We start from the raw sequence: 23,356 nt of genomic DNA on the forward strand, positions 1-23,356 counted from the left end.
TAGTAAACAACCAAAGATTTCAAGACTAAAGACTGGTTTATAACACGTCTATCAACATGTCTGTAGACAGTTGTCGCAGTGACATGAAAATTCTATTGTCGTCTGACATCAAAGTTGTCGTTATGAAAAACGTATAAACACAAAAACAACAGGCTGCATGACATGAGCAGCATAACGTGTATTTTAAAACCAATAAACCCATCTGTTTAAAACTGAGTTTAGTAAATGTCATTCTAGGAAACCAGGCAATTAAAAGCAACTTTCAATACAATGTTTTGGTTCGTTTCTAGGTTGTTAACATTAGCTAAGTTAGCTGGCTATCCGGGTTCAAATATTGACTATATCATAGCTGACAATGTCTTAACTTAACTTAGCTCATTTGTATTCATTACTAAAGGAAAATAAACTCGCAACAAGATCATTATTTACAAGTTAATGCCGAGCTAATGACAAATTACTTACGGTTGTGAGTGTGATGTAATAAAAGCAGGGCATTCTACTGGAGAATTTTAGAACTTGGACACTGTCTCGTTGGCCTAACGCTATGTCCTAATTTGACTTTGGCGCAGGTCATGTTGTTCTTCACATTAGTCTCTAGTAAACACACACTATATCAAATCAAATCTATGTTTCTTTGTCATATGGACAGGATACAGAAAGTGTCAACGGTACAGTGAAATGGTCACTTGCATAGTGGAGTCTTTTGTTTAGACCTGTAGGTAGCTAGCTAGCTAAACAATTAACCATAATTCCAACTCATAACGTTACTACCATGCATGAATTTGCAGGTGGCTAAAGCTAACCAACGAGCTAGCTAGCTAACATTAGTCTATAACTAGCAATGCAAATGGATTTCTGAGAAGCAAATAATATTACTACACAGATCATACACATAACGTTAGCTCGCAAGCCAGCCACCTAACATCAGCTAGCTAGCTAGCTAACAGTACGCTTTAACTTGCAATGAAAACAACTTTCTGACAAAATTAGAAATGTATCATATCTATAAATGTAGCTAGACTCTTACCCGTTCACATGGATGCTTCTTCCTCTCTGTCACGGATGCCATGGTTACCCTTAGTTTGATGACGTAATCTGGGAGTTTTGTGTGTTCTCTTTTCGACTCCCTCCACATATTTGCAATCAAACGGCAGAATTTTCTCGATCTCGTTAGCTGTCATGCTCCGTTTCCACCGGGCATTCCACTGATTTCAAAACTCGGTCATCTTATTCCTTTTCGGAGTCCTAGAGAGTCAGCATGGCACAATCGTCCTCCAGAAAGTGGAGATCATTAGCAACACTTATGAAGGTCTTTGTGATATCTTTTTCAAAAAAGCCACGTTAGAAAGGATTATCTATACATAATGAGCAGCTCATGTTATAGACAGAAGCATGCTACATGGTAGACCAATCCAAACTCATCTCTCAGCATGTCCCGCCCATCCATTATCTCAGCCAATCATGGCTAGCGGGAACATTCCTGTCTTTTTCTGTTGCTAAACAACTATGCAAGTCATTTAACAATTTGATTCGTATTTAAAGATGGCATACACTTTTGTTGTTAAGGCTCTTGCAAGTTCACATGTTCCAGAAGGCATTTCTGCCCAAAAATGCATTTCTATTTTTATTTTTTGTTTAATTTCAAACGGTTCTCCTGTTAAGTAGTGAAGTGCGACATACACCTAGTTTCCTGAAATGAGTCACATACCTTAACAACCTCATTGACTGATGGTGCAGGCTAAATATAACCATACCTTAACAACCTCATTGACTGATGGTGCAGGTTAAATAGAACCATACCTTAACAACCTCATTGACTGATGGTTCTATTCTGGTGGACGTCAGTCTATAGACAGGTTATATTTATTTAGCCTTTATTTTGACAAGGAAGTTATGAGTCTAGGGTCAGTTTTACAGATGAGCCCTGCATAAATACAACAAAGACATTCAATATACAAAATTACAAAAGATATTAAGAAAACAAGCCACATTTATCAACATAAAGGTCTCTGGTCATTACTCTGAATTGACAGAGGGACCAGAACATCTCATTTCAGAGCTTTTTTTTAAAGCAGCTTTACCCAACTCTGTGGAGACCGAAGGGGCCTCCAGTGTTATCCAAGCATGAAACCGGGATTGGTCATTTTTAAGTCTAAATTGAATTAATGATGATAGATACATAAGACGTTTCTGCATGAGTGTTGTGTAGATAAACACGAGAATGCTGCTCTTTCCTTACATACAAAGAGGGCCAACCAATGTTTTGATACAAAACACGATGGTAAGTTCTAGAACCATCACCAGTAATACACCTTAGGGAACAATGGTGAGTTCTAGAACCATCACCAGTAATAAACCTTAGGGAACAATGGTGAGTTCTAGAACCATCACCAGTAATAAACCTTAGGGTACAATGGTGAGTTCTAGAACCATCACCAGTAATAAACCTTAGGGTACAATGGTGAGTTCTAGAACCATCACCAGTAATAAACCTTAGGGTACAATGGTGAGTTCTAGAACCATCACCAGTAATAAACCTTAGGGTACAATGGTGAGTTCTAGAACCATCACCAGTAATAAACCTTAGGGAACAATGGTGAGTTCCAGAACCATCACCAGTAATAAACCTTAGGGTACAATGGTGAGTTCTAGAACCATCACCAGTAATAAACCTTAGGGAACAATGGTGAGTTCTAGAACCATCACCAGTAATAAACCTTAGGGAACAATGGTGAGTTCTAGAGCCATCACCAGTAATAAACCTTAGGGAACAATGGTGAGTTCTAGAACCATCACCAGTAATAGACCTAAGGGCCCAATGGTGAGTTCTAGAACCATCACCAGTAATACACCTTAGGGAACAATGGTGAGTTCTAGAACCATCACCAGTAATAAACCTTAGGGAACAATGGTGAGTTCTAGAACCATCACCAGTAATAAACCTACGGGAACAATGGTGAGTTCTAGAACCATCACCAGTAATAAACCTACGGGAACAATGGTGAGTTCTAGAACCATCACCAGTAATAAACCGTAAGGAACAATGGTGAGTTTTAGAACCATCACCAGTAATAAACCGTAAGGAACAATGGTGAGTTCTAGAACCATCACCAGTAATAAACCGTAAGGAACAATGGTGAGTTTTAGAACCATCACCAGTAATACACCTTAGGGAACAATGGTGAGTTCTAGAACCATCACCAGTAATAAACCTTAGGGTACAATGGTGAGTTCTAGAACCATCACCAGTAATAAACCATAAGGAACAATGGTGAGTTCTAGAACCATCACCAGTAATAGTGGTCCTTCTGTAGCTCAATTGGTAGAGCATGGCGCTTATAACGCCAGGGTAGTGGGTTCAATTCCCGGGACCACCCATACGTAGAATGTATGCACACATGACTGTAAGTCGCTTTGGATAAAAGCGTCTGCTAAATGGCATATATTATTATTATTTATTATTATAAACCTTAGGGTACAATGGTGAGTTCTAGAACCATCACCAGTAATTCACCTTAGGGAACAATGGTGAGTTCTAGAACCATCACCAGTAATAAACCTTAGGGTACAATGGTGAGTTCTAGAACCATCACCAGTAATAAACCGTAAGGAACAATTGTGAGTTCTAGAGCCATCACCAGTAATAAACCGTAAGGAACAATGGTGAGTTCTAGAACCATCACCAGTAATAAACAGTAAGGAACAATGGTGAGTTCTAGAGCCATCACCAGTAATTCACCTTAAGGAACAATGGTGAGTTCTAGAACCATCACCAGTAATAAACCGTAAGGAACAATGGTGAGTTCTAGAACCATCACCAGTAATAAACCTTAGGGAACAATGGTGAGTTCTAGAACCATCACCAGTAATACACCTTAGGGAACAATGGTGAGTTCTAGAACCATCACCAGTAATACACCTTAGGGAACAATGGTGAGTTCTAGAACCATCACCAGTAATAGACCTAAGGGCCCAATGGTGAGTTCTAGAACCATCACCAGTAATACACCTTAGGGAACAATGGTGAGTTCTAGAACCATCACCAGTAATAGACCTAAGGGCCCAATGGTGAGTTCTAGAACCATCACCAGTAATACACCTTAGGGAACAATGGTGAGTTCTAGAACCATCACCAGTAATAAACCTTAGGGAACAATGGTGAGTTCTAGAACCATCACCAGTAATAAACCTATGGGAACAATGGTGAGTTCTAGAACCATCACCAGTAATACACCTTAGGGAACAATGGTGAGTTCTAGAACCATCACCAGTAATAAACCTTAGGGTACAATGGTGAGTTCTAGAACCATCACTAGAAATAAACCTTAGGGAACAATGGTGAGTTCTAGAACCATCACCAGTAATAAACCGTAAGGAACAATGGTGAGTTTTAGAACCATCACCAGTAATAAACCGTAAGGAACAATGGTGAGTTCTAGAACCATCAGCAGTAATAAACCGTAAGGAACAATGGTGAGTTTTAGAACCATCACCAGTAATACACCTTAGGGAACAATGGTGAGTTCTAGAACCATCACCAGTAATAAACCTTAGGGTACAATGGTGAGTTCTAGAACCATCACCAGTAATAAACCGTAAGGAACAATGGTGAGTTCTAGAACCATCACCAGTAATAAACCTTAGGGTACAATGGTGAGTTCTAGAACCATCACCAGTAATTCACCTTAGGGAACAATGATGAGTTCTAGAACCATCACCAGTAATAAACCTTAGGGTACAATGGTGAGTTCTAGAACCATCACCAGTAATAAACCTTAGGGAACAATGGTGAGTTCTAGAACCATCACCAGTAATAAACCTACGGGAACAATGGTGAGTTCTAGAACCATCACCAGTAATAAACCTACGGGAACAATGGTGAGTTCTAGAACCATCACCAGTAATAAACCGTAAGGAACAATGGTGAGTTTTAGAACCATCACCAGTAATAAACCGTAAGGAACAATGGTGAGTTCTAGAACCATCACCAGTAATAAACCTTAGGGAACAATGGTGAGTTCTAGAACCATCACCAGTAATACACCTTAGGGAACAATGGTGAGTTCTAGAACCATCACCAGTAATACACCTTAGGGAACAATGGTGAGTTCTAGAACCATCACCAGTAATAGACCTAAGAGCCCAATGGTGAGTTCTAGAACCATCACCAGTAATACACCTTAGGGAACAATGGTGAGTTCTAGAACCATCACCAGTAATAAACCTTAGGGAACAATGGTGAGTTCTAGAACCATCACCAGTAATAGACCTAAGGGCCCAATGGTGAGTTCTAGAACCATCACCAGTAATACACCTTAGGGAACAATGGTGAGTTCTAGAACCATCACCAGTAATAAACCTTAGGGAACAATGGTGAGTTCTAGAACCATCACCAGTAATAAACCTATGGGAACAATGGTGAGTTCTAGAACCATCACCAGTAATACACCTTAGGGAACAATGGTGAGTTCTAGAACCATCACCAGTAATAAACCTTAGGGTACAATGGTGAGTTCTAGAACCATCACTAGAAATAAACCTTAGGGAACAATGGTGAGTTCTAGAACCATCACCAGTAATAAACCGTAAGGAACAATGGTGAGTTTTAGAACCATCACCAGTAATAAACCGTAAGGAACAATGGTGAGTTCTAGAACCATCAGCAGTAATAAACCGTAAGGAACAATGGTGAGTTTTAGAACCATCACCAGTAATACACCTTAGGGAACAATGGTGAGTTCTAGAACCATCACCAGTAATAAACCTTAGGGTACAATGGTGAGTTCTAGAACCATCACCAGTAATAAACCGTAAGGAACAATGGTGAGTTCTAGAACCATCACCAGTAATAAACCTTAGGGTACAATGGTGAGTTCTAGAACCATCACCAGTAATTCACCTTAGGGAACAATGATGAGTTCTAGAACCATCACCAGTAATAAACCTTAGGGTACAATGGTGAGTTCTAGAACCATCACCAGTAATAAACCGTAAGGAACAATTGTGAGTTCTAGAGCCATCACCAGTAATAAACCGTAAGGAACAATGGTGAGTTCTAGAACCATCACCAGTAATAAACAGTAAGGAACAATGGTGAGTTCTAGAGCCATCACCAGTAATTCACCTTAAGGAACAATGGTGAGTTCTAGAACCATCACCAGTAATAAACCGTAAGGAGCAATGGTGAGTTCTAGAACCATCACCAGTAATAAACCTGTAGTTCTTGACCATGTTTGCACACACTGCAGCAAGTGATTTTGGCCCACTCCTCCATACAGACCTAATGCTGGAAGACCCAGCCACGACCCATCTTCAATGCTCTTACTGAGGGAAGGAGGTTGTTGGCCAAGATCTCGATACATGGCCCCATCCATCCTCCCCTCAATACGGTGCAGTCGTCCTGTCCCCTTTGCAGAAAAGCATCCCCAAAGAATGATGTTTCCACCTCCATGCTTCACGGTTGGGATGGCGTTCTTGGGATTTTACTCATCCTCCTTCCTCCTCCAAACATGGCGAGTGGAGTTTAGACCAAAAAGCTCTATTTTTGTCTCATCAGACCACATGACCTTCTCCAATTCCTCCTCTGGATTATCCAGATGGTCATGGGCAAGCTTCAGACGGGCCTGGACATGCGCTGGCTTGAGCAGGGGGACCTGGCGTGTGCTGCAGGATTTTAATCCATGACGGCTTAGTGTGCTACTAATGGTTTTCTTTGAGACTGTGGTCCCAGCTCTCTTCAGGTCATTGACCAGGTCCTGCCGTGTAGTTCTGGGCTGGTCCCTCACCTTCCTCATGATCAATGATGCTCCACGAGGTGAGATCTTGCATGGAGCCCCATCTTGAACTTCTTCTATTTTCTAATAATTGCGCCAACAGTTGTTGCCTTCTCACCAAGCTGCTTGCCTATTGTCCTGTAGCCCATCCCAAATCAAATCAAATTTATTTATATAGCCCTTCGTACATCAGCTGATATCTCAAAGTGCTGTACAGAAACCCAGCCTAAAACCCCAAACAGCAAGCAACGCAGGTGTAGAAGCACGGTGGCTAGGAGAAACTCCCTAGAAAGGCCAAAACCTAGGAAGAAACCTAGAGAGGCACCAGGCTATGTGGGGTGGCCAGTCCTGTTCTGGCTGTGCCGGGTGGAGATTATAACAGAACATGGCCAAGATGTTCAAATGTTCTTAAATGACCAGCATGGTCGAATAATAGTAAGGCAGAACTGTTGATACTGGAGCAGCAGCATGGCCAGGTGGACTGGGGACAGCAAGGAGTCATCATGTCAGGTAGTCCTGGGGCATGGTCCTAGGGCTCAGGTCCTCTGAGAGAGAGGAAGAGAGAAGGAGAGAATTAGAGAACGCACACTTAGATTCACACAGGACACCGAATAGGACAGGAGAAGTACTCCAGATATAACAAACTGACCCTAGCCCCCCGACACATAAACTACTGCAGCATAAATACTGGAGGCTGAGACAGGAGGGGTCAGGAGACACTGTGGCCCCATCCGAGGACACCCCCAGACAGGGCCAAACAGGAAGGATATAACCCCACCCACTTTGCCAAAGCACAGCCCCCACACCACTAGAGGGATATCTTCAACCACCAACTTACCATCCTGAGACAAGGCTGAGTATAGCCCACAAAGATCTCCGCCACGGCACAACCCAAGGGGGGGGCACCAACCCAGACAGGATGACCACAACAGTGAATCAACCCACTCAGGTGACGCACCCCCTCCAGGGACGGCATGAGAGAGCCCCAGTAAAGCCAGTGACTCAGCCCCTGTAAGAGGGTTAGAGGCAGAGAATCCCAGTGGAAAGAAGGGAACCGGCCAGGCAGAGACAGCAAGGGCGGTTCGTTGCTCCAGAGCCTTTCCGTTCACCTTCCCACTCCTGGACCAGACTACACTCAATCATATGACCCACTGAAGAGATGAGTCTTCAGTAAAGACTTTAAGGTTGAGACCGAGTTTGCGTCTCTGACATGGGTAGGCAGACCGTTCCATAAAAATGGAGCTCTATAGGAGAAAGCCCTGCCTCCAGCTGTTTGCTTAGAAATTCTAGGGACAATTAGGAGGCCTGCGTCTTGTGACCGTAGCGTACGTGTAAGTATGTACGGCAGGACCAAATCAGAGAGATAGGTAGGAGCACATGTAATGCTTTGTAGGTTAGCAGTAAAACCTTGAAATCAGCCCTTGCTTTGACAGGAAGCCAGTGTAGAGAGGCTAGCACTGGAGTAATATGATCAAATTTTTTGGTTCTAGTCAGGATTCTAGCAGCCGTATTTAGCACTAACTGAAGTTTATTTAGTGCTTTATCCGGGTAGCCGGAAAGTAGAGCATTGCAGTAGTCTAACCTAGAAGTGACAAAAGCATGGATTAATTTTTCTGCATCATTTTTGGACAGAAGGTTTCTTATTTTTGCAATATTACGTAGATGGAAAAAGATGTCCTCGAAATGGTCTTGATATGTCCTTCAAAAGAGAGATCAGGGTCCAGAGTAACGCCGAGGTCCTTCAGTTTTATTTGAGACGACTGTACAACCATTAAGATTAATTGTCAGATTCAACAGAAGATCTCTTTGTTTCTTGGGACCTAGAACAAGCTGTTTTGTCCGAGTTTAATAATAGAAAGTTTGCAGCCATCCACTTCCTTATGTCTGAAACACATGCTTCTAGCGAGGGCAATTTTGGGGCTTCACCATGTTTCATTGAAATGTACAGCTGTGTGTCATCCGCATAGCAGTGAAAGATAACATTATGTTTTCGAATAACATCCCCAAGAGGTAAAATATATAGTTTTAACAATAGTGGTCCTAAAACGGAACCTTGAGGAACACCGAAATTTACAGTTGATTTGTCAGAGGACAAACCATTCACAGAGACAAACTGATATCTTTCCGACAGATAAGATCTAAACCAGGCCAGAACATGTCCGTGTAGACCACATATGTCAGAGTCAAGGCCCGTGGGCCACATCCGGCCCGCGAGAAGGTTTTTTACGGCCCCTGGGATGATCTTGATTTATTATTAGAACCGGCCCGCAGACCGCAGCAAGCCGGCAGCCCGCAGATCTTTTACACGCACCAATACTACATTTCCCACAATGCAACGGTGACGCACCGAGCAGTAGGCTGCTTCATTTCAATATTTATTGGCACAGCAGTTGTCAGCATCACAGTAAAATTAACTTTCAGATACCCATCAAAAATGGCAAAACGGAAGGTGGACACTGAGAACCGGGGGTTTCAAACAAGGTGGGAGTCGGAGTATTTGTTCACGGAGGTAGCTGGAAAACCTGTGTGTCTTCTGTGTGGAGAAAGTGTGGCGGTACTGAAAGAGTATAATCTGAGACGACATTATGGAACGAAACACGCGGACAACAACAAGAATATGGACATGGAACAAAGGCTACAAAAGGCAGAGGAATTAAAACGAGGCCTCAAATCTCGACAGGCTCTGTTCAAAAAAGCCAAATCACAAGGCCAGGCTGCTGTCAAAGCCAGTTTTATTTTGGCAGAAGAGATCGCTAAATCAGCCCGGCCATTTACGGAGGGGATTTCATCAAAAACTGCATGATTAAAGTTTGTGACGAAGTTTGCCCAGAAAAAAGGCAACTCTTTTTAAATGTGAGTCTGAGCAGAAACACCATTGCCGAGAGAGTAGACCAGTTGTCCATCAATCTAAAAGAGCAGCTTGTGAAAAAGGGAAAAGATTTCATTGCATATTCCTTGGCTGTGGATGAGAGCACCGAAATTTCTGACATTGCCCAGTTGTCAATTTTCATCCGCGGAGTGGACTCCAGCCTAAGCGTGACAGAGGAGTTTTTGGCTTTACGTCCTATGCATGGCACAACTACGGGGCATGATTTGTATGAAGAGGTGTCAAGATGTGTAAATGAGATGGAGCTGCCTTGGGAAAAACTCGTGGGTTTGACAACCGACGGAGCACCTACGATGTGTGGACACAGGAGCGGACTGGTGACGAAGATACGGGAAAAGATGCAAGAGGAAAACGCGACAGGTGAGCTGACAGCTTATCATTGTATCATACACCAGGAAGCGTTGTGCGGTAAAGCCTTGAAAATGGAGCATGTAATGAGCATCATCACGCGCACAGTTAACTTTATCAGAGCCAAAGGTTTGAATCACCGCCAGTTCAAGGCATTTCTGACGGAGTTAGAAACGGAGCATGGTGATTTGCCTTATCACACAGAGGTGCGATGGCTAAGCCAGGGAAAGGTGCTTCAAAGATGTTTCGAGCTTCGTGAGGAGATTTGTCTGTTCTTGGACAGCAAAGGGAAAGACACAACACAACTCCGAGACGAAATGTTTCTGTGTGAAATGGCTTTTCTGTGTGACATTACGAGTCATCTGAATGCAATGAACTTGCAGCTGCAGGGTCGGGATCGTGTCATCTCTGATATGTACAGTACAGTGAAGGCATTTAAAACCAAACTGACTCTGTGGGAGACGCAGATGCGGAAAGAAAATTTGAGCCACTTTCCCAGCTGCCAGACCATGAAAGAGAAGCTCTCTACCAGTGCGTTCCCGAGCGCACAGTTGGCTGATAAAATAGGTATGCTTGCCGCTGACTTTCGACGCCGATTTGCTGACTTTGAAGCACAAAAAGCAGGTTGGAACTGCTCGGTAACCCATTTGCTGTTGACGTGGAAAGCTCACCACCAAACCTCCAAATGGAGTTGATTGACCTCCAATGCAATGATGCACTGAGGGCAAAATATGCGGCAGTGGGTGCTGCGGAGTTCGCCCGTTTCCTCCCCGACACAATGCCCCAGATGCGCATCCAGGCTGCTCAAACGTTGTCTATGTTTGGCAGCACATACCTGTGTGAACAACTGTTTTCTTTGATGAACTTGAACAAAACATCACACAGAAGTCGACTTACTGCTGAACACCTCCACTCAATTCTGAGGATTTCCTCAGCTCAGAGCCTTACCCCGAACATTGATGAACTTGTGGAAAAGATGGGACACCACCAAGTATCACCCTCAACCTCAAACAAGTGAACATTACTGTGCAATCACATATTTAGAGTTTTTACTCAGTTCAAGTTTAAAAGTTAAAGTTTAATATTTGTTTTCACTGCATGTTACTTCTCCTTAAACAAAGTGTTGTTTTTGATTAATAGATTTTTGCACTTTATTTTATTGTATTTCAATCCAATTATATTTTTAAAATATTTCAGTTGAGTGGATGATAGAAAATTGCTATTATTGTTTTTTTCTTTGAAGTAAATTTAGCCCACTTTTGCTAAAATAGAAAATATAGGCTACTGATGGTGCCTTGAATACCGGTTTCTTTCATTTAATGTTCATGTTATGGGGATTTTTATATAAAGGAAATTTGTCTTTTGTGTCTGTTGAAAATTAAAGATTACTGACAGAGCCATAAGAAAATATTGCTTTATTTATCTGATCATATTGGAATATATTTGTTAGGTTTTCAGTAGGTTCAATTAGGTTCACTAGACTATATGCGTCATTTAAAAAAATTTCAATGAACATTCGAACAGTCCGGCCCTCGGCTTGTAGCTAAATTTTTTATTTGGCCCTCCGTCCATTTGACTTTGACACCCCTGGTGTAGACCAATTTGGGTTTCCAATCTCTCCAAAAGAATGTGGTGATCGATGGTATCAAAAGCAACACTAAGGTCTAGGAGCACGAGGACAGATGCAGAGCCTCGGTCTGATGCCATTAAAATGTCATTTACCACCTTCACAAGTGCCGTCTCAGTGCTCCCAGCCTTGTGCATGTCTACAATATTATCCCTGATGTCCTTACACATCTCTCTGGTCTTGGCCATTCTGGGGAGGTTGGAGTCTGTTTAATTGAGTGTGTGGACAGGTGTCTTTTATACAGGTAACGAGTTCAAACAGGTGCAGTTAATACAGGTAGTGAGTGGAGAACCGGAGGGCTTCTTAAAGAAAAACTAACAGGTCTGTGAGAGCTGGAATTCTTACTGGTTGGTAGGTGATCAAATACTTATGTCATGCAATAAAATGCTAATTAATTACTTAAAAATCATACAATGTGATTTTCTGGATTTTTGTTTTAGATTCCGTCTCTCACGGTTGAAGTGTACCTATGATAAAAAATTACAGACCTCTACATTCTTTGTAAGTAGGAAAACCTGAAAAAAAACAAATACTTGTTCTCCCCACTGTGGACATTAGGCTATAGACAGGCAGCTGAACATTAGGCATCAAGGGCAAAAGGGGGTGCAACTCTATATTAGGAAGGTGTTCCTAATGTGTTGTACACTCAGTCTTTATGTAAGTCTTTATTAGGAATGTGTTCCTAATGTTTTGTCAACTCAGATTATATGTAAATGGTGCAACTCTATATTAGGAAGGTGTTCCTAATGTTTTGTACACTCAGTCTATAAGTAAGTCTTTATTAGGAAGGTGTTCCTAATGTTTTGTCCACTCAAGTCTATGTAAATCTATATTAGGAATGTGTTCCTAATGTTTTCTACACTCAAGTCTATGTAAATATATATTAGGAATGTGTTCCTTATGTTTTCTACACTCAGTCTATGTAAATCTATATTAGGAAGGTGTTCCTAATGTTTGACACTCAGTCTATATGTAAGTTTTTATTAGGAAGGTGTTCCTAATGTTTTGTACACTCAGTCTATATGTAAGTCTTTATTAGGAAGGTGTTCCTAATGTTTTGTACACTCAAGTCTATGTAAATCTATATTCGGAAGGTGTTCCTAATGTTTTGTACACTCAAGTCTATGTAAATCTATATTAGGAAGGTGTTCCTAATGTTTGTACACTCAGTCTATATGTAAGTCTTTATTAGGAAGGTGTTCCTAATGTTTTGTCAACTCAGATTATATGTAAATGGTGCAACTCTAGATTAGAAAGGCATTCCTAATGTTTTGTCCACTCAGTGTATTTGTAAGTGATCATGTTTTGTGACAGATGGTGTCAGAAAGGTCACAGACATGTATGGGGTCCCATCGGATAGGGAACAAGCCATGAGCATCTCTGCTTTGCTCTGGAGGGGCTAACCTTGTGAAGGCTGCCACCAAAAAGCCTTTTGATGTCAGCATGCTGGAGGTAGACCCCCCCCCCATACCAGGCTCTAATTCCACAGAGACACACAGCACCCTTCCCCGTGGAGGGAGGGAGACAGCACTTATACCTGGGGAGAAATCAATACTCAACACTCTTGGGAAGCATTCATGGGATATTCACATTCTTTTGAATACAGTATTGATTGTAGGATGGGGGGCGTGTATTACAAATGATCTAATTAAATCAGCAACAAATAAAAAAAGAAACGTCCCTTTTCAGGACCCTGTCTTTCAAAGATAATTCGTAAAAAAATCAAAATAACTTCACAGATCTTCATTGTAAAAGGTTTACAGTGAACACTGTTTCCAAGGCTTGTTCAATGAAACATATACAATTAATGAACATACACCTGTGGAACGGTCGTTAAGACACTAACAGCTTACAGACGGAAGGTAATTAAGGTCAGTTATGAATACTTAGGACACTAAAGAGGCCTTTCTACTGACTCTGAAAAACACTAAAAGAAAGATGCCCAGGGTCCCACAGTTGTGTCAAGTTGTCTGGGTGTCCTTTGGGTGGTGGACCATTCTTGATACACACAGGAAACTGTTGAGTGTGAAAATCCCAGCTGCATTGCAGTTCTGGACACAAACCGATGCGTCTGGCACCTACTACCATACCTCGTTCAACGACACTTCAATATGTTGTCTTGCCCATTCACCCTCTGAACGACACACATACACAATACACGTCTCCATTGTCTCAGGGCTTAAAAATCCTTCTTTAACCTGTCTCCTCCCCTTCATCTACACTGATTGAAGTGGATTTAACAAGTGACATCAATAAGGGATCATATCTTTCACCTGGATTCACCTGGTCAGTCCGTCATTGAAAGTTCCTAATGTTTTGTACACTCAGTGTACATTATTTATTTGTTGCTTGCCCTAGATTTGTGTGTGTGTGTGTGTGTGTGTGTGTGTGTGTGTGTGTGTGTGTGTGTGTGTGTGTGTGTGTGTGTGTGTGTGTGTGTGTGTGTGTGTGTGTGTGTGTGTGTGTGTGTGTGTGTGTGTGTGTGTGTGTGTGTGTGTGTGTGTGTGTTCAATGACATTGAGTCAATAATCAGAATAGGTTCATGTGAAGTGTACCATTGCTATGGTACCTACCAATTTCAAAACCTAGCTACTGGTGGCTACAGTTGTTGTCAAGACTGGGGGGGGGGGGATAATATCGTAGACATTATTCAGAAAATACAAATGGTATAGTTCTAATTAATTAGCCAAGGAATTCCTTAAGTTTTATCAGTTTTGTTTTTTGGCAAGCTTCCCACCACTGCTGCCTGTTGTTGGAGGGTTGGTCGCTCCCATTAGATGAAGCTACAGTTATCTATGGAGGCAGGATACCACTGCTGCCTGTTGTTGGAGGGTTGGTCGCCCATTGGATGAAGCTAAAGTTATCTATGGAGGCAGGATACCACTGCAACATCGGCAGGAGGTTTAGTGTTTCTCATGAGTAGCAGCACTGGTTTTGCTGTAGTGTGACCAGAGCTGGCCAAGCGATACTGCTGCTTACTATGCTATTGTAGGCTGCTCCTGTTTAGCAATTAATCAATCAATAAACAATGACGTTGCTGATGGTTTGGGGTTTTCGCCTCCCCAGTGTATCCTCTTCCTCTTCAGTGTATTATCTTCCTCCTCCTCAGAGTATTCTCCTCCTCCTCCTCAGTTTTCTCCTCCTCAGTTTTCTCCTCCTCAGTGTATTCTCCTCCTCAGTTTTCTCCTCCTCAGAGTATTCTTCTCCTCCTCAGAGTATTCTCCTCCTCCTCAGAGTATTCTCCTCCCCCTCAGAGTATTCTCCTCCTCCTCGGTGTATTCTCCTCCTCCTTCCTCCTCAGAGTATTCTCCTCCTCCTTCCTCATCCTCAGTGTATTCTCCTCCCCCTTAGAGTATTCTCTTTCTCCTCAGTGTATTCTCCTCCTCGGTGTATTCTCCTCCTCCTCGGTGTATTCTCCTCCTCCTCGGTGTATTCTCCTCCTCTTCAGGGTATTCTCCTCCTCCTCAGAGTATTCTCCTCCTCCTCGGTGTATTCTCCTCCTCCTCGGTGTATTCTCCTCCTCCTCAGAGTATTCTCCTCCTCCTCGGTGTATTCTCCTCCTCCTCTGTGTATTCTCCTCCTCCTCAGAGTATTCTCCTCCTCCTCAGAGTATTCTCCTCCTCCTCCTCCTCAGTGTATTCTCCTCCTCCTCAGTGTATTCTCTTCCTCCTCAGTGTATTCTCTTCCTCCTCAGTGTATTCTCCTCCTCCTCAGTGTATTCTCTTTCTCCTCAGTGTTATAATAATATAATATATGCCATTTAGTTCTCATCCTCCTCGGAGTATTTTCTTTCTCCTCAGAGTATTCTCCTCCTCCTTCCTCCTCCTCAGTGTATTCTCTTTCTCCTCAGAATATTCTCCTCCTCTTCCTCCTCATAGTATTCTCCTCCTCTTCCTCCTCAGATTATTCTCCTCCTCCTCAGAGTATTCTCCTTCTCTTCCTCCTCAGAGTATTCTCCTCTGAGTATTCTCTTTCTCCTCAGTATTCTCCTCCTCCTCAGTGTATTCTCCTCCTCCGTGTATTCTCCTCCTCTTCCTCCTCAGAGTATTCTCTTCCTCCTCAGAGTATTCTCATCCTCTTCCTCCTCAGAGTATTCTCTTTCTCCTCAGTGTATTCTTTTTCTCCTCAGTGTATTCTCCTCCTCCTCAGAGTATTCTCCTCCTCCTTCCTCCTCCTCAGAGTATTCTCCTCCTCCTTCCTCATCCTCAGTGTATTCTATTCCTCCTCCTCAGTGTATTCTCTTCCTCCTCCTCCCTCCTCCTCAGTGTATTCTCCTCCTCCTCCTCAGTTTCCTCCATGTATGTTTGACTGGAATTTATATCTTAACCAGAGTAGAAGCCACATTGCAAGCAGAATCTCTGGTTCTGATGGAGGAAGTTGCCTTTGGACCAGGAACCGTCTCAGCATGTTACAGCCAGGGACTCAGGAGAGACCAATTATCCTCATTCAGCACCGGCAGTCGCAGTGGAACTGCTCCTACTGCTGAAAATCAGCGGAGGGGAGGGGGAAGGGAGAGGAGAGGAGAGGGGAAGGGAAGGGAGAGGGGAAGGGAAGGGAAGGGAAGGGAAGGGAAGGGAGAGGAGAGGAGAGGGAAAGGGAGAGGAGAGGGGACGGGAGAGAAGAGGAGAGAGAGGGAAGGGAGAGGAGAGAAGAGGAGAGAGGGAAGGGAAGGGAGATGAGAGGGGAAGGGAATGGGGAAGGGAGAGGGGAAGGGAAGGGAAGGGAGAGGAGAGGAGAGGAGAAGGGAGAGGAGAGGGGAATGGAGAGGAGAGGAGAGAGGGAAGGGAGAGGAGAGGAGAGGAGAGAGGGAAGGGAGAGGAGAAATGAGAGGGAAGGGAGAGGAGAGGAGAGAGGGAAGGGAAGGGAGAGGAGAGGAGAGGAGAGAGGGAAGGGAGAGGAGAAATGAGAGGGAAGGGAGAGGAGAGGAGAGAGGGAAGGGAAGGGAGAGGAGAGGAGAGAGGGAAGGGAGAGAAGAGGAGAGAGGGAAGGGAGAGGAGAGGAGAGAGGGAAGGGAGAGGAGAGGAGAGAGAGTGAAGGGAGAGGAGGGGAGAGAGGGAAGGGAGAGGAGAGAGGGAAGGGAGAGAAGAGGAGAGAGGAGAGGAGAGAGGGAAGGGAGAGAAGAGGAGAGAGGGAAGGGAGAGGAGAGGAGAGAGGGAATGGGAGAGAAGAGGAGAGAGGGAAGGGAGAGGAGAGGAGAGAGGGAAGGGAGAGAAGAGGAGAGCGGGAAGGGAGAGGAGAGGAGAGAGGGAAGGGAGAGAAGAGGAGAGAGGGAAGGGAGAGAAGAGGAGAGAGGGAAGGGAGAGAAGAGGAGAGACGGAAGGGAGAGGAGAGGAGAGAGGGAAGGGAGAGGAGAGGAGAGAGGGAAGGGAGAGAAGAAGAGAGAGGGATGCGAGAGACGAGGAGAGGAGAGGAGAGGAGAAGGGAGAGGAGAGGGGAATGGAGAGGAGAGGAGAGAGGGAAGGGAGAGGAGAAATGAGAGGGAAGGGAGAGGAGAGGAGAGAGGGAAGGGAGAGGAGAGGAGAGAGGGAAGGGAGAGAAGAGGAGAGAGGGAAGGGACAGGAGAGGAGAGAGGGAAGGGAGAGGAGAGGAGAGAGAGTGAAGGGAGAGGAGAGGAGAGAGGGAAGGGAGAGGAGAGAGGGAAGGGAGAGGAGAGGAGAGAGGGAAGGGAGAAAAGAGGAGAGAGGGAAGGGAGAGGAGAGGAGAGAGGGAATGGGAGAGAAGAGGAGAGAGGGAAGGGAGAGGAGAGGAGAGAGGGAAGGGAGAGAAGAGGAGAGCGGGAAGGGAGAGGAGAGGAGAGAGGGAAGGGAGAGGAGAGAGGGAAGGGAGAGGAGAGGAGAGAGGGAAGGGAGAGAAGAGGAGAGAGGGAAGGGAGAGAAGAGGAGAGAGGGAAGGGAGAGAAGAGGAGAGAGGGAAGGGAGAGGAGAGGAGAGGAGAGAGGGAAGGGAGAGAAGAAGAGAGAGGGATGCGAGAGACGAGGAGAGGAGAGGAGAGGAGAGGAGGAGAGGAGAGGAGAGGAGGAGAGGAGAGGAGAGGAGAGGAGAGGAGAGGAGAGGAGAGGAGAGGAGAGGAGAGGAGATCAAAACAGAGGAAGCATGTGAAACATGTAGGTCAGACAGAGTTTACTTTTTCAAATCACAACATGTATGGAGTTTTTGTCGGAGAGGGAGGATGGATATTGACTAAGGTAGCTGGAGATGAAGAATGGAACAGCTTAGTGCTGTGGGCCAAGCAGGAGAACCCTGTGAGTTTAGTATGGAACAGCTTAGTGCTGTGGGCCAAGCAGGAGAACCCTGTGAGTTTATTATGGAACAGCTTAGTGCTGTGGGCCAAGCAGGAGAACCCTGTGAGTTTAGTATGGAACAGCTTAGTGCTGTGGGCCAAGCAGGAGAACCCTGTGTCCTACATGTGAGTTTAGTATGGAACAGCTTAGTGCTGTGGGCCAAGCAGGAGAACCATGTGAGTTTAGTATGGAACAGCTTAGTGCTGTGGGCCAAGCAGGAGAACCATGTGAGTTTATTATGGAACAGCTTAGTGCTGTGGGCCAAGCAGGAGAACCCTGTGAGTTTATTATGGAACAGCTTAGTGCTGTGGGCCAAGCAGGAGAACCCTGTGAGTTTAGTATGGAACAGCTTAGTGCTGTGGGCCAAGCAGGAGAACCCTGTGTCCTACATGTGAGTTTATTATGGAACAGCTTAGTGCTGTGGGCCAAGCAGGAGAACCATGTGAGTTTAGTATGGAACAGCTTAGTGCTGTGGGCCAAGCAGGAGAACCATGTGAGTTTATTATGGAACAGCTTAGTGCTGTGGGCCAAGCAGGAGAACCCTGTGAGTTTATTATGGAACAGCTTAGTGCTGTGGGCCAAGCAGGAGAACCCTGTGAGTTTAGTATGGAACAGCTTAGTGCTGTGGGCCAAGCAGGAGAACCCTGTATCCTACATGTGAGTTTATTATGGAACAGCTTAGTGCTGTGGGCCAAGCAGGAGAACCCTGTGTCCTACATGTGAGTTTAGTATGGAACAGCTTAGTGCTGTGGGCCAAGCAGGAGAACCCTGTATCCTACATGTGAGTTTAGTTTGGCTCATTGGTGACATTCAGCATATATACTTTAAAATAAAATAAATAAAAAAACACAATTTCACCCAGTGTGAAAAACAGAACGGTGAGTAAATGTTGCCTGGCGTTTGCATTTGGAAGACGAGTCTTGTCTAATTGAACTGCATGTCACATTAATGATATTGACCATTATCACATAATGCTATGACATCCTCTGGTGCTGACCACTTCGGGCTGCGTAAATAAACGGATGATCTGCATTGTGTAATGCAGTACCATATCAACTAGAATATTTCAGTCTAGTGGTAAAGTCGAGGAGGACATACATACTATATACCCTAAATCTGTGTATCCAATGTAGAGCACTGCTTTTGTCCAGGAAACAACGATGTCATTTGGAATACAGCCCCCCCCCCCCCCCCACCCCCTCGCTCTCTATCTAACAACATCAGCCCCCCACCCCCACCCCCTCGCTCTCTATCTAACAACATCAGGCCCCCCACCCCCACCCCCTCGCTCTCTATCTAACAACATCAGGCCCCCCACCCCCACCCCCTCGCTCTCTATCTAACAACATCAGCCCCCCATCCCCACCCCCACCCCCTCGCTCTCTATCTAACAACATCAGGCCCCCCACCCCCACCCCCTCGCTCTCTATCTAACAACATCAGCCCCCCCACCCCCACCCCCTCGCTCTCTATCTAACAACATCAGCCCCCCCCCACCCCCACCCCCTCGCTCTCTATCTAACAACATCAGGCCCCCCACCCCCACCCCACCCCCTCGCTCTCTATCTAACAACATCAGGCCCCCCCCCACCCCCACCCCCTCGCTCTCTATCTAACAACATCAGGCCCCCCACCCCCACCCCCTCGCTCTCTATCTAACAACATCAGCCCCCCACCCCCACCCCCTCGCTCTCTATCTAACAACATCAGGCCCCCCACCCCCACCCCCTCGCTCTCTATCTAACAACATCAGCCCCCCACCCCCACCCCCTCGCTCTCTATCTAACAACATCAGGCCCCCCACCCCCTCGTTCTCTATCTAACAACATCAGGCCCCCCACCCCCTCGTTCTCTATCTAACAACATCAGGCCCCCCACCCCCTCGTTCTCTATCTAACAACATCAGGCCCCCCACCCCCTCGTTCTCTATCTAACAACATCAGGCCCCCCCCACCCACTCGTTCTCTATCTAACAACATCAGGCCCCCCACCCCCTCGTTCTCTATCTAACAACATCAGGCCCCCCACCCCCTCGTTCTCTATCTAACAACATCAGGCCCCCTCACCCCCTCATTCTCTATCTAACAACATCAGGCCCCCCACCCCCTCGTTCTCTATCTAACAACATCAGGCCCACCCCCCAGGCAGCAGCTTATTAGTGGAATATGAGAAGGGAACATTATTTTTGCTTTAAAAAATGTAATAATAGTTTCTAATAGGTTTGTTGGATCAGGCTGTTGGCTGGGTAAGGCCGTGGAGGGAGAGGACTGCTGGACGGCTGTGTAGTATATGGCAGTGTATACCTGGTAGACAGTTTATTACGTTTATTTATCAAGGGACATAACCTGTCCAAGGAAAACATTCCCCCTCACCATTACACCACCTGACCACCAGCCACCAGCCATTGACACCAGGCAAGATGGGGCCATGGACTCATGCTTCTAACACCAAATCCTGACAGCACGACGCTACAGGAACCCGGGCTTGTAAGTAAGCATTTCACGGTACGGTCTTTTGATTTGATTTGATTCATCGGACCAGCCAATGTTTGTTTCACGCCTTAATTGTCCAGTGTTGGTGATCGTGTGTCCGCTGGAGCGTCTTCTTCTTGTTTTTAGCTGATAGCAGTGGAACCCGGTGTGGTCGCCTGCTGTAATAACCCGTCCGTGACAAGGATGGACGAGTTGTGCGTTCCGAGATGCCGTTCTGCACACTGCTGTTGTACTGCGCCGTTAAGTGTCTGTTTGTGGCCGGCCTGTTAGCGCCTGTTAGCCTTTCACGATTCTTCCCATTCTCCTTCCCACCTCTCTTATCAACCAGCTGTTGTACTGCCCCGTTATGTGTCTGTTTGTGGCCGGCCTGTTAGCGCCTGCTAGCCTTTCACGATTCTTCCCATTGTCCTTCCCACCTCTCTTATCAACCAGCTGTTTTTCGCCCACAGGACTGCCGCTGACTGGATGTGTGTTTGTTTTGTCGCACCGTTCTCTGTAAATCCTAGAGACACTGTCGTGCGTGAAAAGTCCAGGAGGCCGGTCGTTTCTGAGATACTGGAACCAGCGAGCCTGGCACCGACTATCGTCGTGAACTGGTGTGTGGGGTGTACCTCAACAACAAAAAAACTACCTACTGAGTCTGTTGATAATATTGCCATGGTAACGGCACAGTGATTACCGAAACATTTGTTAATTTACCGAATAAATTACTTGGAGTTTCTATATAGAGTGTGCGACTCTTTTTTTATTATGTGTATAGCTTTTATAAGCCATGCAAGTCAACAGCATAGCAGGCACAGCTGTTTTTCTCTCCTTTCATGGCAGCCACAGACAGATGTTTCTTCCACATTTCAAAGGAGACATCGCTAGGTATTGGCCCTTTGATAATTTGTAAGGATATAATTAGATTCCCTACACATCTGTTTTAGAGAGGAAAGTAAGTATATCTCAGTGGGGAAAGTCACATTCAGGAAGTATTGGAAACGTGATTTCCGCCCTGGGCTTCCTGTACTGCTTTTTATTTATTTATTTTTTAGTATCCTCCCGAGTGGCGCTGTGGTCTAAGGCACTGCATCTCAGTGCTAGAGGCGTCACTACAGACCCTGGTTTGAATCCAGGCCGTATCACAGCGGTCTAAGGCACTGCATCTCAGTGCTAGAGGCGTCACTACAGACCCTGGTTTGAATCCAGGCCGTATCACAGCGGTCTAAGGCACTGCATCTCAGTGCTAGAGGCGTCACTACAGACCCTGGTTTGAATCCAGGCCGTATCACAGCGGTCTAAGGCACTGCATCTCAGTGCTAGAGGCGTCACTACAGACCCTGGTTTGAATCCAGGCCGTATCACAGCGGTCTAAGGCACTGCATCTCAGTGCTAGAGGCGTCACTACAGACCCTGGTTTGAATCCAGGCTGTATCACAGCGGTCTAAGGCACTGCATCTCAGTGCTAGAGGCGTCACTACAGACCCTGGTTTGAATCCAGGCCGTATCACAGCGGTCTAAGGCACTGCATCTCAGTGCTAGAGGCGTCACTACAGACCCTGGTTTGAATCCAGGCCGTATCACAGCGGTCTAAGGCACTGCATCTCAGTGCTAGAGGCGACACTACAGACCCCGGTTTGAATCCAGGCCGTATCACAGTGGTCTAAGGCAATGCATCTCAGTGCTAGAGGCGTCACTACAGACCCTGGTTTGAATCCAGGCCGTATCACAGTGGTCTAAGGCACTGCATCTCAGTGCTAGAGGCGTCACTACAGACCCCGGTTCGTTCTCAGGCTGTATCACAGCGGTCTAAGGCACTGCATCTCAGTGCTAGAGGCTTCACTACAGACCCCGGTTCGTTCTCAGGCTGTGTCAAAACCGTCCGTGATCAGGAGGCCCATAGGACGGTGCACAACGTCGTCCGGATTAGGGGAGGGTTTGTCTTGGGGTAGGCCGTCATTGTAAAATAAGAATTTGTTCCTAACTGACTTGCCTAGTTAAATAAAGATAACATTTTTCAAATGTAACATTCCTCTCCGTAGTTATTTATCAGTGTGAATGTTGTGACGTGTGTATGTGTTTGTGCGTCATTGCTGGGGTTGGAGTTGAGGCTGGGCTGGGCTGGGGAGGGCTGGCGTTGGCAAGGTTGGGATTGAGACTGAGCTAGGGAGAGCTGGGACTGGGGTTGAGGCTGAGCAGGGGAAAGCTGGGACTGGGATTGAGGCTGAGCAGGGGAGAGCTGGGACTGGGGTTGAGGCTGAGCAGGGGAAAGCTGGGACTGGGGAGGGTTGGGACTATTATAATCAAGCAGTTTAGCCAATGTGCTTTGTCATTCAGTATCAATTTGTTAGTCTCTGTAATATCTCTGTTTCTATATAACAAGGCTAGTATGATGATGGAATGGGCTGTTTCATAGTATGGGGTATAGTTACTAACTATATGGTCGTTGATCCAGTGTCTCACAGTTAAAAACTATTCCCGCTGGGCTTCCATACTGAATATGAATTGGATCTTCTCGCCTGAAAGTCCTCTGATTAATTATACAGAGACTTCTTTTTGAATCAAAACATGTTCAAATGATTGCAAGTACCCTCTCTCAAACTCTAGGGTATGTATGACTTTTAATTGAGATTAGAAATGTATAGATACCCAGCTAACACATTTGTTTCCTTAGAAGTTGTGGGAACGTATGTTTTTGGTTTCACATTGGTTGTGGGAACGAAGCAATATGTTTCCTGACTGGTAAAACAATATTATTTTTTAACTTTCTGAGAACAGAACTGAAGGTGTCACCTTTTCTGTGAAAGTTTATTTTTATGTGCAGAGAGGTTCTCAGAACGTTTTACTATGGTTCCTGAGAGGTTCTCAGAACGTTTTACTATGGTTCCAGGGAGGTTCTGAGAATGTTTTACTATGGTTCCGGGGAGGTTCTAAGAATGTTTTACTATGGTTCCAGGGAGGTTCTGA

The sequence above is a fragment of the Oncorhynchus gorbuscha genome, linkage group LG07 (genome assembly GCF_021184085.1).
Source record: "Oncorhynchus gorbuscha isolate QuinsamMale2020 ecotype Even-year linkage group LG07, OgorEven_v1.0, whole genome shotgun sequence".
Classification (NCBI taxonomy): Eukaryota; Metazoa; Chordata; class Actinopteri; order Salmoniformes; family Salmonidae; genus Oncorhynchus; species Oncorhynchus gorbuscha.